At 38.1% G+C, this 14909-nt stretch overlaps 1 protein-coding gene across 1 annotated transcript in view; it reads left to right on the plus strand.

Annotated features, from left to right (window-relative positions):
- Fim (plastin-2 fimbrin) overlaps positions 1 to 14909 on the plus strand; it is a 53600-nt gene that overhangs the window by 3710 nt on the left and 34981 nt on the right. The gene's annotated exons all lie outside the window — the stretch shown is intronic.

A 14909-nucleotide genomic window follows, 5' to 3' on the forward strand; every position in this document is an offset into this window, starting at 1 on the left:
ACTGGACAGATGCAATTCATCAAACCCTTTTGCATTCTTCACCTTTAGTAACAATTAAGTTCCTCCAATACATTACAATAAAAATTAACGTCTAAACTTGATGGAAAACTAGTTTCACAAATGCCATGAACGCAGAAGAATTCAGCGCCTAGCCGAGACTACTCACAGTAGAATAGGCAGTTATGACGAGGACTGCGGATTTCTGCACTTACGACAGGAATGAATTAGCAAAATTCGAAGCGGCAGAAAGATTAAAAGAATTTTAGAAGAAATTCAATCGACGTATATTCGTTTCGCATACACATTCGTAGCCGCGATTACGACTGTCGATCGCGCCTTTATTAGAAAATCGGAGTATGAAAATACTATCGTTAATGTATGCACGAATGAATCAGTGGTCACAGAAATGAATCAAGACATCGCATGACTGTATGATAGGTGAATCATCCTCGACAATTCTTTTCAAGAAACGGTAAACATCGCGAATTGGACAGTCGCTCGCGAAGATTTTACCACGATCGGCCGGGCTAAACGTAAACACTTCGAATCGATCGAGCACATAATTACTCTCGATATCGAATGTCGTGACCTGGTTGCTTTTCACTTCTACTCTACGCACCGTTCACATATGTTTACGCACGTGTAGCCACACTCTGTTCGTACGCAATAATCGACGCACCGCGGTCTCGTGCGCTCGTTAAACAGCCCGAGCAAAACCGTGTCCATTAACCCGTGAAAGTCGGACATTTTTAACAAACACACAGCACTGCCTGGGTCTGCCTAGACCTCAGAGTTGGGCAAAAATTTAATCAACGACTAACGAATACAGTTCTACTTAAATCGTTAATCGCAATTAACAATTAAACTCCTACTTTAGTCGTTAATTACGATTACGTTCTTTTCATTTGTAATCGTGAATCGGATAATTGATTAATGATTAACTACTGAAATTTCGAAATGAAATACGGAATCAAAACTGTATGCATACTGAAAAAAATGTAAACTGAGTTTTTGTTGAGATTTATTTCTGTCAATCCTCCATCTCCGCCCTATTCAATTCATGGATAGACCGTGTGGCGATCAACTTCAACAATTGATTAAATCAGTCTTCGATTTTTCGATGATTTCTTTTTTAATCAAGGAATGACGATCAACTTCATCAATCGATTGAATCAACCGTCCATTTTTCAATGGTTACCTTTTTTAATCGTACACATGAATCAATCAATCGTGGTTAAAATTTTATTTGAGTCATATGTTGCTGAATATTTTCAATAAAATTACTGTGGACTTTTTTTGATATGTTGCTTACGGAAGTTTCAACTTTTTAATCCTCGGATAGCAGATTCTTTTTTATACTGATTTTCACCTACTCACTTTTCTCACAAATGCATAAAACCGACACTCAATTAATCTTTTTGAACATATTTTCGAAAGAATTTTAGTGCAATTTATTTTGTTATTTTATCTTGACACTGTCATTTCACGCGTACCTACCTATATCGATTAAATTTACAATGTAGTGATGTTTTTAAACAAAGTAGGACATCACTCCCTGACTCACCCTACTTGAAAATAGCTGTCGCACGCATAAATAACTAGAAAGAGTTACTACGATGAAATTTATAATACTATAAAAGAAGAAGAATTGATTGCTTCTGAAGTTATTCTTCCGCTGTAAGTCCAAGTATCGAAGCCGCTTATGCTAACAGTCTCATTCCGTCACGAATTGTGATGCCACCTGCTCGACACCTTTGTTCGAGTTACCGAAATGTAGTATAGTTTCGGTATTATGACCCCGCGGGATTAATTATCCAGTTCTAACACCTGTTTCTAGCAAACCTAACCGGTCCTACTAAATATTCTACTATCAGATCTACTATTAGATACATTATGATCCTAACTTTAGACCAGTTAAAGTTTTAAAATTATAAAACGTAATTTTTTGCATATCATTGTCTGCGATAACTGGAATTTATACATATGCAAAATGCAGACTTACTTAAATTATACCAGCTGTATAATAACTTGTTATTCGGTGACTTATCAAGTAAGTGATATTATTCAAGTTAACCAAGCAAGAATTTTTCTAGAGCATTAAGAACCCGTAGGATGACTTGGGTTTACCTAGCACCTGTTTTAAACAGACCCAACCGGTCCTATAGACTGCCCAAACCAGCCCTAACTCAGTCAGACACAGTGCCGTTCTAAATCGAGACCTAGCCAAACCTAGGGGTCACTTACGTCCACATAACGTCGACTGTGTACCTATGTGTACAGAAACTAATTGTACTGTAATATAGTTAGACAACAGCCATTACTCTGTCGCCCAAGATACCCACTATCTTTTATCAGAGAATTGCTGTACCGTTCTCCGTATTCGCTCTCGTAACGGAACTGAAATTTCGGCCTTTAATTTCTACTGATAAATGTCTCTAAAATGCCGAGGATACCGTTAGGCCTGTACAGACTCCGAATTCTCCAGCATTCGTGTTACTCCTTTTACTCGGATATGACCCGGACCATAAGTCGACCTGTTACGCACGGAATAAATTATTCAACCGCTACAATATTAGAGAGGTACAAAAATATACTGCTCTATTTAATGTATTCGTGTCCCAATGTAATAACATTTGTATCAAGAAATCGATGCCACGTAATTTTCCTTGAAGCCTTTCGTTGCATTATTTCTTCAATGATCCCTTCGAAATATTATTTCAGTAAATAATTTGAACAATAAATAGGCATTCCCAAATTTTCTTGTACCTACCATATTGGAGTAAAATAAATGTTTAAATACTATCTTGTTTAGTTGTGAAATTAATTTGAACAATACATAAGACATTCCCGAATATTCTCGTACCTAATAAATGTTTAAATACTATCTTATTTAGATAAAATTAATTTGAACAATAAATAAACGTTCTCAAATATTCTTGTACCTAATACATTGGAATAAAATAAATGTCTAAATTCCAGCTTATTTACAATTAGATGAAATTAATTTGAACAATAAGCAGACATTCCCGAATATTCTTGTACCTAATACATTGGAATAAAATAAATGTTTGAATACTATCTTACTTCGATGAAAGTATTACAATTACTATTGGCAATACTTTTCGTCTGCAATGTAGCTCTGTGCACGAGTGAATGAAAAAATAAAAAAGTAGTCTTTTAAAAAATGTCCGAATATTAATGATAGTCTCTAGGTAGAAAGACATGTACGCGTCGTTAGCATCGCGTGCACGTTCCAGGAATACCTGCGCCCGTTCTAATTACTTTCAACGCAAGTCAAACGTTTTCTTCACAGATATCTAGCCCGATAATCGTAAAACCGAGCGTTCGTACACGGTTTTTCGACGACCACGGATGCCTTTGCTTCGTTGCTAGGTAGCTGTTTCTTGTTCCCTTTCGAGTTCGATTTTCGCGGTTGATTAACTGACCGTGGAGTCTCGTTTCGTGGAACCTTTTTTCGCATGCACTCCCTCGATACCTGCGTTCACCGAGCGACAGTTCAATTTGTTATACACACCGGGATTTTCATAATGTTTTTACAATATCGGGGGACATGAGAGAATTTCAGCGGTTAGATAAGCGGAGAATTTATTTTCCAATAGTTCGTATCCCGGGCAATATCGAGTATGAAATATAAATTAGAGACGAACGGACGTGTGTTCGATCGTTGTGTTTGGCTATTCCCGAAAAAGTTGTAAAAAATGTTTCCTCTGGTTATTCCCGATAAAGTTGTGAGAGCTCGTATCCGCGTTGATAACTTGTTACGCGTTTCGATATAAAACTTTTCATTCGATTTTTCGAGGCTCGCGCGAGCGTTATTCCGTTCCTGCGCAGCGATGCAAAATAAAATTCAGTTTACAGTTGAGACGGGGTTATACAGGGTGTCCCCCGGTAGTCGGATAAAAAAGTGTTCGGAACAAAATTAATTAGGTTTCAGTCGGCTACAAAATAGAAAAAATTCGAAAAGGAAATTTGTTCAGGAAGGTAACATCTACAGCTTTTTTAATATTGCTTATGTCGAGACGAGTTCAACGGCCTAGTATACTATGGCCTTGGCACGACCTTCACAGTGAGGTCTTTACAGCAAGGAGAGCGACGTGGTTTGACAAAATAATAATGTTCTTTTGTTCCCGGTGGCATCGGACGTGATTCATAATTTCGCACGCTTTCTTCTCGATTTATCAGTTTGTGGCGCAGTCGAGGACGAAACGCGTTTAAGCCGGTAGGGTAGGAATTATAAGGAACGATGCGTCGACGGTGCTTAGGACCGAGATGAGAATCCCCTCGGAAACAATGACCTTGCTCAAGTACAAGGGAGATGGCAAAATTGCTCTCTTCCGCCGGCATTGTCGAGAAAGTCTTCAATTATCTTATTGATCGCGTTACCGGTGCGAACGCAACCCCTTCCGGCGTATCCTGCTGCATCGCTGCGAAATTGCACGCAGAGGGGACCACCCTTGAACGAGCCACCTATGTTGGCCTGGCCCACGACAGATTTTAGCCTAATCCTTACTTCGAGAAGACTAACAAACTTTGATTTCGATCAAGTCAATGCCGGAGACATTAGGAAGAATTTGAAGATATTTCTTATTTAACCGCTTGGATGTTTTATTATTTAACATGAAGATGCGCAGTCTAATGATAAATGTTACGTTTGACGTAGGTTAGGCGAAAGGTATTCTATAGTGTATAGAACAGTGCAATTATTTGATCTTCTTATAGTCGTTAGACGATGCCATTGATTATCCAAGTTGACACGGGTACTCGCATACGTTACTCGGGGAAATTATGCGAGTCAGGTCCTGCGGAGTTTATCTTTCACGACCGGTAGTCGGGAAGTGACTGATAGTCTCTCGTACTTTCCCTTCTCGCGTTGGAGGATTTGCTTTTCGGTAGCGAAAGTCGTTAGTGGAAGTAATCGAGGTGTATTTCGTATTTGCACACTGCGAAGGGTGCTCGAAAGGGAGCGCCTCTGGCCCTCGCGGGTTTAAAGAGAGTTTTGAAGCGATTACAAGTACACTGAACCCTTTTTTTCATGTTCATACTTTAACTTAAACGAGATGAAGAAGATGTGTTGTCCATAACGTTTACAAAAGTGCCACGAGAAATTTCATTTTCGACTTTCCTCATGGAGTTGAGTTTAAATATCTCGTTTTAAATAAAAATTCGAAGCAACTTAGATTAAGATATCTCAATCTATATTTAACACCAGAGTTTAGATTAAAATATCCCAATTGAATTTCCGGAAGTACCACAATCCTGCAAACTGGATAATTCAAGTAACATTTAGTTTACAAATGCCAAAAAGAATTATGAAACACGTTTTGAGAATTGAAGAAACTCGATTTTTCGTGCAGACAAGTTAATGCAGGTTTGCAGATTTATTATTAGACCAGATTAAAACAGTAAAAACACTAGTTGTATTATTTTCGAGCAAAATAAATTACTATTTCGCTTCAGTTTCTTTCAATTCCGGTGGACAATTCGGAAATGTTGGGAATGATAGACTGCATTACGCTTAAAACTTTTAACTTATTTCGACGTTTGACTTTTCGATTTCTAGATCATTTTAATTCAGGCTTCCGAGTACGACTTCCAAGTTAGAAGTGCTTCTAGAATAAACCGAACCACTTCTCGGAGGATTAACGTTACGCGTGCTTGTGGGAGCGACTCTCGAGGGTAGCGTTCATGTTCGTGCCTATACGAGGGTAGGCGCCTGCAACTAAACAGTTTTGCCCTCAAGAGTAAAACTTAAGGCAATACTTGGCGCAATAGTCCTCGTTCTCTTAATTCACCCCAAACTGCAATTAAAGCTTTTCGCATATTCGAGCGTGTCTCGCCTCTCTTTTCGAATTCGCGCCTATTGTGGAACAATCTCGCGAAGAATACACTTCCTGAAGCATCACAACTCTTCAAGGACGTCCTTGCACAATGCCCGCGTAACAAGTCTCGCATAAAAACAGCCAATTTTCTCAAACAGGAAAATTGGAGTTTATATTTCAAGTTCGTTCGCAGTTCACCTGTCGTTTTTCCCTGATATCGAGCGAGCAAAGTGGCACTGGAGACAAAGAGACTCGACGAAAGGAATTCGCAGAGGTAGGCACGTAATAGGCGCGCAATTCCAAGCGTAGATCAGATAACGACATCCGGAGCGACGATTTCGAATTCTCGAAAAGCGTCGACTCGTCGACGACAGAGCGTTTGAGGTAAACGCACGGCACACGGCGCGGCGGTCCCTTTTTCCGGAAAGCTGGCCAAAAGTCAATATTTTGTAGGATCATTACAAAAATCGTTACTCTTGTGTTTCTGGGGTTGGTGAATTCGGATATGCTATCAGAAATGGAAGATCAAATGCCGCTTTAATAAGCAATGTTAATGTGACGACCTTAATTTCAAACCACTTTTGTAATAAATTATAACTTGTATAATAAAAAAAAGTAGACAGCGGATTTCATGCATTTATAACAAAAATTAGTAGGAGTAATTTAAAACGGTAAAACCATTAGAATAATTTAAAAATACTGTGACGTGTGTGTGTTATTTTTTAACCCATTAACCATATCAAGAAAGAGAATAAATTTCTATTTCCCTCCAATTTGTTGCACTTCCTTCTATTCTGTCTAATAATGAGTGTCCGAATAATATTGTAAGTCACTGCATCTGGGAACATTTCTACGAAGGTTTTAAATATGGCATCATATCGGCTTTAAACGAGCGACCGGCTCTCTTTTGCCATATCTGAATCCACACTCCACCCTCCCGCCGTGTATGTAAATATGGATTTCGCGACGGTGTCCGCGTCGGTGTGGATTATGGTCGCTCGGATGCACAAGGGGTTGAGAGTCACCCCGTCAGAAACAATGCTGGGAAGAGCGCACCTTCCGGAGGGAACGCGACAAGCTGCACAGACCATCAAGACAACTTTTTATCGTCGTTCTGCGAACGTTGCGAACCGGCTCGCCGATTAAAAACGTCGACATAATTCGCACGGTCGACTGATGTATCGCAGTTGGACGAGAGATTTATTAATTAAACGCGAAACTAGGTTGATCTCGTTGGCCAATTAACCGTCGCCGAGGAATACCATTAATTCCAGCTTCTTCACCGGATCTGCACGAAATCTTCATTTGTCGGTGACAACGTTATTCAATTAGAAAGGCTCGATTTAAATCGTGCACTTCGTATAATCGGGGCGTTGAAGGTGATCGATGCATTATTTTTGACCGACTAGAACTATTACAGAAAGAAGGTATTTTTGAATGACTTCCGTTTCTTCAATCACATAAGAAATGGTTGATGAATTTCTTCAATCAATCTATACAAATACGAAGAAATATAAATTGAAAGATAATTTGTATTCGAATGTTATATCATTGCTGGCACAACAGTCGCCGAACAAAACTATTTGCCATCGCAGAGATCTTCAGAAGAATCACAACAATACTTCTTCAATGCATAGCCTAATAGCAGAAACACAAGGAGTAAAAAGCTCGTACTAAAGGAAGTGGTTGTGTATTTTCGGCCGCCATTGTAATCGGAATTCGAAGGCTCCGTTCTTAGCATTTCGTCCGTTCCTTTTTTTTCGGTATCAGAAATTAGAACTTGCCGAAGTGGTGCTCGATAAAAGTAGGCTACTATAAAAGGAGCAATACTGGCGCTCGTCCACGAAGGCGGGTATACCGGCTCGCGAAACTTGTCTCGAACTAGTTGTTCCAGTTGCGTTGGTAAAATGCCCTGGTGTGAATAAAAGGAGCACGTGCTATTGCATGAGCCCCATCCCCCGAAGCGTCCTTATGTTGTTCGGACGCCACGTGCCGTTCTTTTCTCGTACGGAGATCGTGCTGTTGGTCCTTTAACCGAGAGCAAAAATAGACCATCCGCGCCACTGCGTAGCCGAGAATTAAATGCTTCGCGTTTAGGTGGGTCTGGGTTATGGTCGCGCTCGCAGGGGGGTAGAAAAACAGAGAGAACCCGAGACAATCGGGGGTATCGCGTTTCTGACTGGATTTGTGAATGGGTCAATGGGGATAACCTTAGACAGTAGATACTTATATGTAGACCCGACATAGGTACACACTGGTGGTCAAAATGATAAGGCACTTCAAGGTTTTTACCAATGAACATTCATTTGTACATATATACACGTAGAAAGTGAATACAACGAAATAAGGTACTAACTTTTCTATAATATACTAAAAATTAAATGACTCGTTCAAACCATTTATTATTTCTACAACAATTGACTTTTAGTGTGGGCAAAATGATAAGGCACTTTGAATATAAAATAAGAAAAGTATTAGAATTCAACAAAATTACACAATTCTTGGCAGTTTTAGTAATGCGTGGACTATCCTTTACGTTTTACCACTTCAATCATTCTTCTTGGCAAATTTCTATACAAATTTTTTATATCATTTTGATGTATGCTTCCCAAGCTTACAAAATTGCTAATTTCAATTCGGATATTGTACTGTACTGCTTTCCACCTTTGTCTAATATTCTTGACAGTCTTCTCCAAACGTTCTCGATAATGTTTAGGTCAGGAGACCTTGCAGACCAATTCAAAATCTTTATATTTTCCGCCAGAAAATAATTTTTTACGTTGTCGACGACTGGAAACCCTTTGTTCCTTTCTTAAATCGTGGAAGTAGTACTTGTATCAATCTGGACCATTCAAATTTAGTTTCTTTTCATCCGTGAATATAATTCGTTTCCACTGAGATTTCACGACATATACAATATGAAATCTTGTGTGTGTACAACGGTGCCTTATCATTTTGTCCACCAGTGTATAGGATATGCATAGGACGCAGTATTCCAAGATATCGGAGTATCTGGAACCCACAACTGACGTCACGAGATAATTCAAAATGGTGAATGCGTTATTTCGTTAACATTTGGACAAAGCAGTGCAAACTTGTTGCATAAAGAATAGTAGGGAACGGCAAAACCGTGATACAAATATATTTTTTCACAAGTAAGTATTTTATACTTAATATCGCAGATATATGTATTGTTCTTATTATTCTTTTTTTTTAATACAGTAAGTTGTGAGGAAATAAATATAGATTTCATGTTATCAACATCTACATTAAAATTTAACTTTCTCCAAATTATCATTGACAAAAAAAACGTGGTAATGAGTTAGCACTATTTAAAATAGTTACAGTAAAGTAAAAATGAACGAGTAATAAAATAAAATAATTATTATAAACAAGGCATGTTATTTGATGCCGGGTCTATAAGTATACAATGGTGTAAGGGTAGAACCGAATGGCAGGGTTGATTAGTTACCGTAGGTTTCGAGGAAACGTAGTGCACTTTGTGCACTCGTTCACTGATTTTGCACACATTGCCGTTGAGATTGATAATGGAGAAGAAAAGAGTACATGTATGTTTTCGTTTACCCCAGTATTAAGATGAAAAATAATAAAAAACGAAATACAAAACTTGTAGAGACCGTTGAAAGGTGAGGGGTGAAAGGGTTATTGAATACTGATCTCGAAGGAACATTGAATATTGATCTAAAAGAAATATGGGAATGGTGCAGCACAGGTATTGTACGTTTGAATGAAAAGGGAGACGGAAAGAGATATAGATTTCGCAAGAAGTATCTCGTGAGATTCACTCGGAAGATTAAAGGATAGGAGAATGTTAGAACTTCATAAATGTGTCGCCTCGTATGATGAAATGCGTCGCTTCATATCATAAAATCCTTCGCCCCATATTTTCTTTGTGATTATATTCTTTGCACATGTAAGAATTACAAAAGAAAATGTTGATACATCAGTTAACATGGTACGATGTTTATTAATCTAAATTTTCAACGGTTCAACGGCTCTTGATCAACATCGAAGACTTGTTAGTCGAGTAGAATTTTCGAAACCGAGGCTGTAGTAAGAGATTAATATACGTACAATGTAAAACGTTCTAAGTACAACTACTTAGCTAGGTAGTCGTGCTATAATAAATACACTGTGCAGAGCTTCTAGATTTTCGCGCATTTTAATCGGTCTCTTAATATAAAGCAACTGATTAGAATTTTACGCGAACATCACCGGTGTTTGTTATTATATTTCATGCATCAAGCGTTTCTCAGGTACCGTGAGATTGTTACTTCGGACCAAAACTGTTTCACAGCTGCGCGAGCATGAAATTAATGCAGAAATGTGCTGCAATGCTCGTGTAGGATGCATTTTATCTGAAAGATCAATAAAAGTCATCGTTGGACGATAATAAAACCAAAATGTCCGTATCTGAAACATCAGTTCATTCCACATTCCCTTAAAATTTTTTAATCAGTCCACTACAGTAAATTGTGTTTACTCATTTTTGTCATAAAAGTCCAAGCAGTGGCTGGAGCTATCAATTTTTATAAACGAACTATGTATTTAACAAAACATATTACACGTGACAAAAATGATGTTCAATCAACGACTGGCAAATCTTTCAAACAACACTCATTTCTTTATTTCGGTCAGCCAAATTCAGTTCCTACATTTTTCCTCTAACTTGTTATGTTTCTTTCTCATTCTCGTCACACGATAAATGCATGTAATCCGCAGTCTTAATCACTAATTCGTGTCTCATAAATGCAGCGAGCCAGCGGACTGATAAAAATCCGTCGACAACAAGAGACCGGATTAAGAGGCTCGGTGGTTTTGCATCACACCGTGTTTTCCATCGAATTGTCGCCGCAACCAGTTTCCCGTTTCCTCAATCGTCTTTCAAGGACATCTCTTTCTCGAAACGTTTCGTTCCTGTTCCGCGAACGTTGCTCAAGATAAGCGTATTCGGCGAGCGTCCGCAAACGTTTTGCAATTCCGTCGTAAACATCGTCGACAATTAATTGTTCCTATTGCGGGCCGCTTTTTCTCGAAACGTCGGGGCCATATAGGGTACGGTGCCGGAGTAAAAGCTTGTTTGCAGCTAACAATGCGCTCTGTTCACATTGTTGCTCAACCCCGTTGTTATAATGGCGCGCCGCGATTATTATGCAACCTCGCGTCGCTGGAATAGTAAATGGACTACGATCGGGCGCTTAAAGAAATGGGATCGTTGCGAAACCCACTGCTCCATTCGAGTTCCGCCTTGCCCTGCCGTGTAGACCGTTTTCAGTCCTTGAATTTTCTATTTAACAATTTTTCCATTGTTTTGCAAAAAATATCGAAGTTCCCGCTCCCACCAGGAGCTCGGATCGATTTAAAGTTGAGTCTGATTTAATTCCGAAGCTGGAGTCAAAAGTCGAGTATTTAAACAGTGAACTTGAAGTTCCAATATTTAATTTGAGTTTGAATGTTTGGTTTTTTCGATTAACCCTCGCAAGGCTGATACTTTTGATGATTTTATATATTTTGAAATGTACTTGAACGTAGCTCTTTAAGATCAATGTTGATCTCCTTATTGAACCCAATAAAAATAAAAATTTGATTTAGAGTCATGGAATATAGATATGAAACTTGTCCAGTGGTCGTGCAAATTCGAATCTCGTGTAAAGGTAAGAGATTTGCAGCGAAAGATAAGGATCTATGTGGCAAAGCTGGACACGAGTTCGCTATTTATTCGCTCTTTGTATTTAATGGGCAACTTTCATCTATAGATTCGAACGAGTAGATACGTGTCTTGGCTATTTAGTAAATTACACAGTATGAATCATTGGGCCCTGCTTCCTCGAAATTTTGTGTACGATAAATACACATCCTGTACGATAAATTATCGGAGCAGTACACAACGTTTACGGGGTTCTTGGGAAATTGTATGTGAATTTGACTGATACTGCTGACGAACGTCAGTTATACTCCAAATATAAATGTCACTATCATGTATGTTATCTTGCAGTACACTCGGAAATCAGCGGTGCAGAACCTAATAAAAAATTTTTATTAATATTCACTCAGAAACATGGTTTACGAGATTTAGTCTCCTGAATTTATTTTCTGAGATGGAGAACCACTGTCTATCTATCAGCGAGCGCAGTAGAAGTACAGGAAACCGTGTGAACGAGTGTTAAAGGTGGAATGAATCTTGTAATGAATCCTGAACGTTCTCACTATTTGTGAACTTTCAAACTTCTAGAGAACTCGAGTTGCATTTTACTCGAGTCAGATTGGCTCGATATTACTTTTATATTGAGCAACGTAAACCCTCCTTTATTTTGTACTATCTCGATCGTTAACCTTAACACTAGGTTTACCGGATCCGTCATGATGACTGGTTGTAATATTCTTAATTTGCGATTATTAAGATTGCAAAGATGCTTCCTTGAGGAATTATTTACCCAATTTATTTCTTGGGGTATATACTATTGGAAAAATGGCCAAAAATTTGGACAGACACATTCTTGTTATGTTTATAAAATAATGTGAAGTAGTTATTTCTAGAGCTTCGTAGACCTAGTGTTAAGACTATCAGCACTTTTCCACTAATAATATATTTTCTTCCGTAATATTTGTACATAAATCGGCTTATTATATCGCATGGAGTACTCCAGATTTTAGTTGGCTCCGATCGCCGACAGGAAAATTTCCAAATTTTAAAAAATGGTAATTCTGGGGTTTTTTACTTATATTAGTGACTCCATATAGCATCACTCTGCGCCGGCAGTATGTTGACACGTCTCAAAAATAAATATTTTCTATTTTAGATCAATAATTTAGGAATTAATAGAAAATATATATTGTGTATGTTATTTAATATAGTACAAATTAGTATGTGTAGCACCAAAGATGACATAAAGTTTATAATACAGACAGAAAAAATTAAATAACTTTTTTATCGATTGCGGAAAGTATGTTGACAGCATTGAAAATTCGTAATTGAGTGTATTCTTAACAATAAAACGACATAATTAATATGAAGTTTGATACCCTTTGTTTCCTATGACCTCTTCAAGTCGTCTAGGCATACTTTCAAACAATTTATTCATAACATTTTCGTGAAACACATACTCCACATGCTACACATTCTAGTTTGTACTATATTAAATAACATACATAATATATATTTTCGATTAATTCCTAAGTTATTGATTTAAAATAAAAAATATGCATTTTTGAGATGTATCAACATACTTTCCGCGGCGACTGTATACAGGCAAAACAACAAAATGGCAACAGTGGCCAACAGAAAGTTGTTCCTCTCAATCATTTATGAACTTCCTTGTTGTGCGTAATTCCGGAGCAACCACAATGGACCCGTGCGAATCAAAGGAAGCAAAATACCGTGAAACGAGCACTGGCCACGCATAATCGTCGTCGTAACGACGAACACTTAAGTGGAATGTTCTTACAATCTTTCACCAGTTCGACCGGCTCCTTGGGAACTAGCAGATATTCGATTATTCAACGTGCGAACTCATTTCCTCGTTTCCCATTAATCTTTTCATCCCGCGAAACACGCGTCTCTACCGGCCAATTTATATTAATTACACGGCGGAGATTTTTCACTTTTCGCGTTCACCGCAATTTTCTGTCGTACAATGTTCTGTCTGTTTCCGCGACGGAAAAATGCGGACCGCTTCCATCGCGAATTTCTCGCGTATGAATGTGGTCTTTATAACGAGAAAATTCTACACCGTTTCTTACACGCGAATATCATTACTCGACGATTTTTCACTGTCTCATATTTTCCTCTCGGATTTAATTCTGCTCGGAGCTGGTTTAAGCTCCTCTTGTAAATTCGAAAGTTTAGCAAAGAAATAAACATCTAATATGATTTAATATTACTCTGGTACATTATATTAACTCATTAAAGGTGGGGGGGGGGGGCAGGATAAGCATGATCCAGCGGCCCCAACGACAATTTTTATTGATATCGTGTGCCAAACAATGCTTTTAGGTGGGAAGATAATCCCACGGAATTTTATGTCGCTAGCCCGTCGTATAAGGGTGATATGAGTTGTAAATAAAGATAGTAAGATAAAAAAAACGAAAACACACATTCGAACTTACCTCTTGCATTTCATATATTTCTTTCACAATTGTGAGCAAATTATATGAAGGGTAGAAACAAAATTTCTTTAGAGGTGGGGGTTGCAAGCAACCCTTTGAGCGACACCTAAATACCAAAAAATTCCAAGTTTCTAGATGGTTGGATTGGTGAAACGTGGTTAAATAATTGAAAAACAAACGAAATTACGTGCCATTATAATATTATAATCTCCAAGATCTTAATGAATACAACCGAGAGAAAAAGGTAAAGTTTAGGATGTTTACCCTTAAATGAGTGGTTAGCAACTTATAATTTTGAAGGATTATCTTTCAACCTAAAAGCATTGTTTTGCACACGATATCAATAAAAATTGTCGTGGGCAGGACACTGTATAGAATAGTGTTATCTGAACCGATGAATTATTTTCAGTATCAAAAAATCAAGTTAATGCTCATGTGCAATCTCGATGAACAGATATTGGTTCACCCCTGCTGAACATATTAGGCAAACAATTTTCGTTTGTTTTAATAGATACCGATTTTTTGTTTCTACTTTTATATTTGCATTATGTAACACCATCTGTTAGTTAGCGCGATTGTTGCTAGGAAGTTTTATCGATAAGCAAAGGAGATGATATTCGATGCTGGTTACATGCATAGTCGCGAGAGTATGCAGTGTCATGAAGATCAAATGCTTTTTTAAGTTGGTACTTTGGACTCTTGTTTAGTGTCCGCGAATCGTCAAGCTATAACAATGAGGCCTTCATTGTTGATGCGATATTGTGAATATCTTTCGGGTGATGCATTGCTTCGCGTCTTGAAGAGCCTGGACAAAGGATTAGTCATTGCGTATTGGTAACAACGTTAGAAAAATTATAAACCATATTTACTGCGATCGAAACAGAAATCGATCGCTGATCTTCCTTGCGCCCGATACTTCCATCGCCGATTGAACTACTAAAT

Source organism: Lasioglossum baleicum, chromosome 3, assembly GCF_051020765.1.
Source record: "Lasioglossum baleicum chromosome 3, iyLasBale1, whole genome shotgun sequence".
NCBI lineage: Eukaryota > Metazoa > Arthropoda > Insecta > Hymenoptera > Halictidae > Lasioglossum > Lasioglossum baleicum.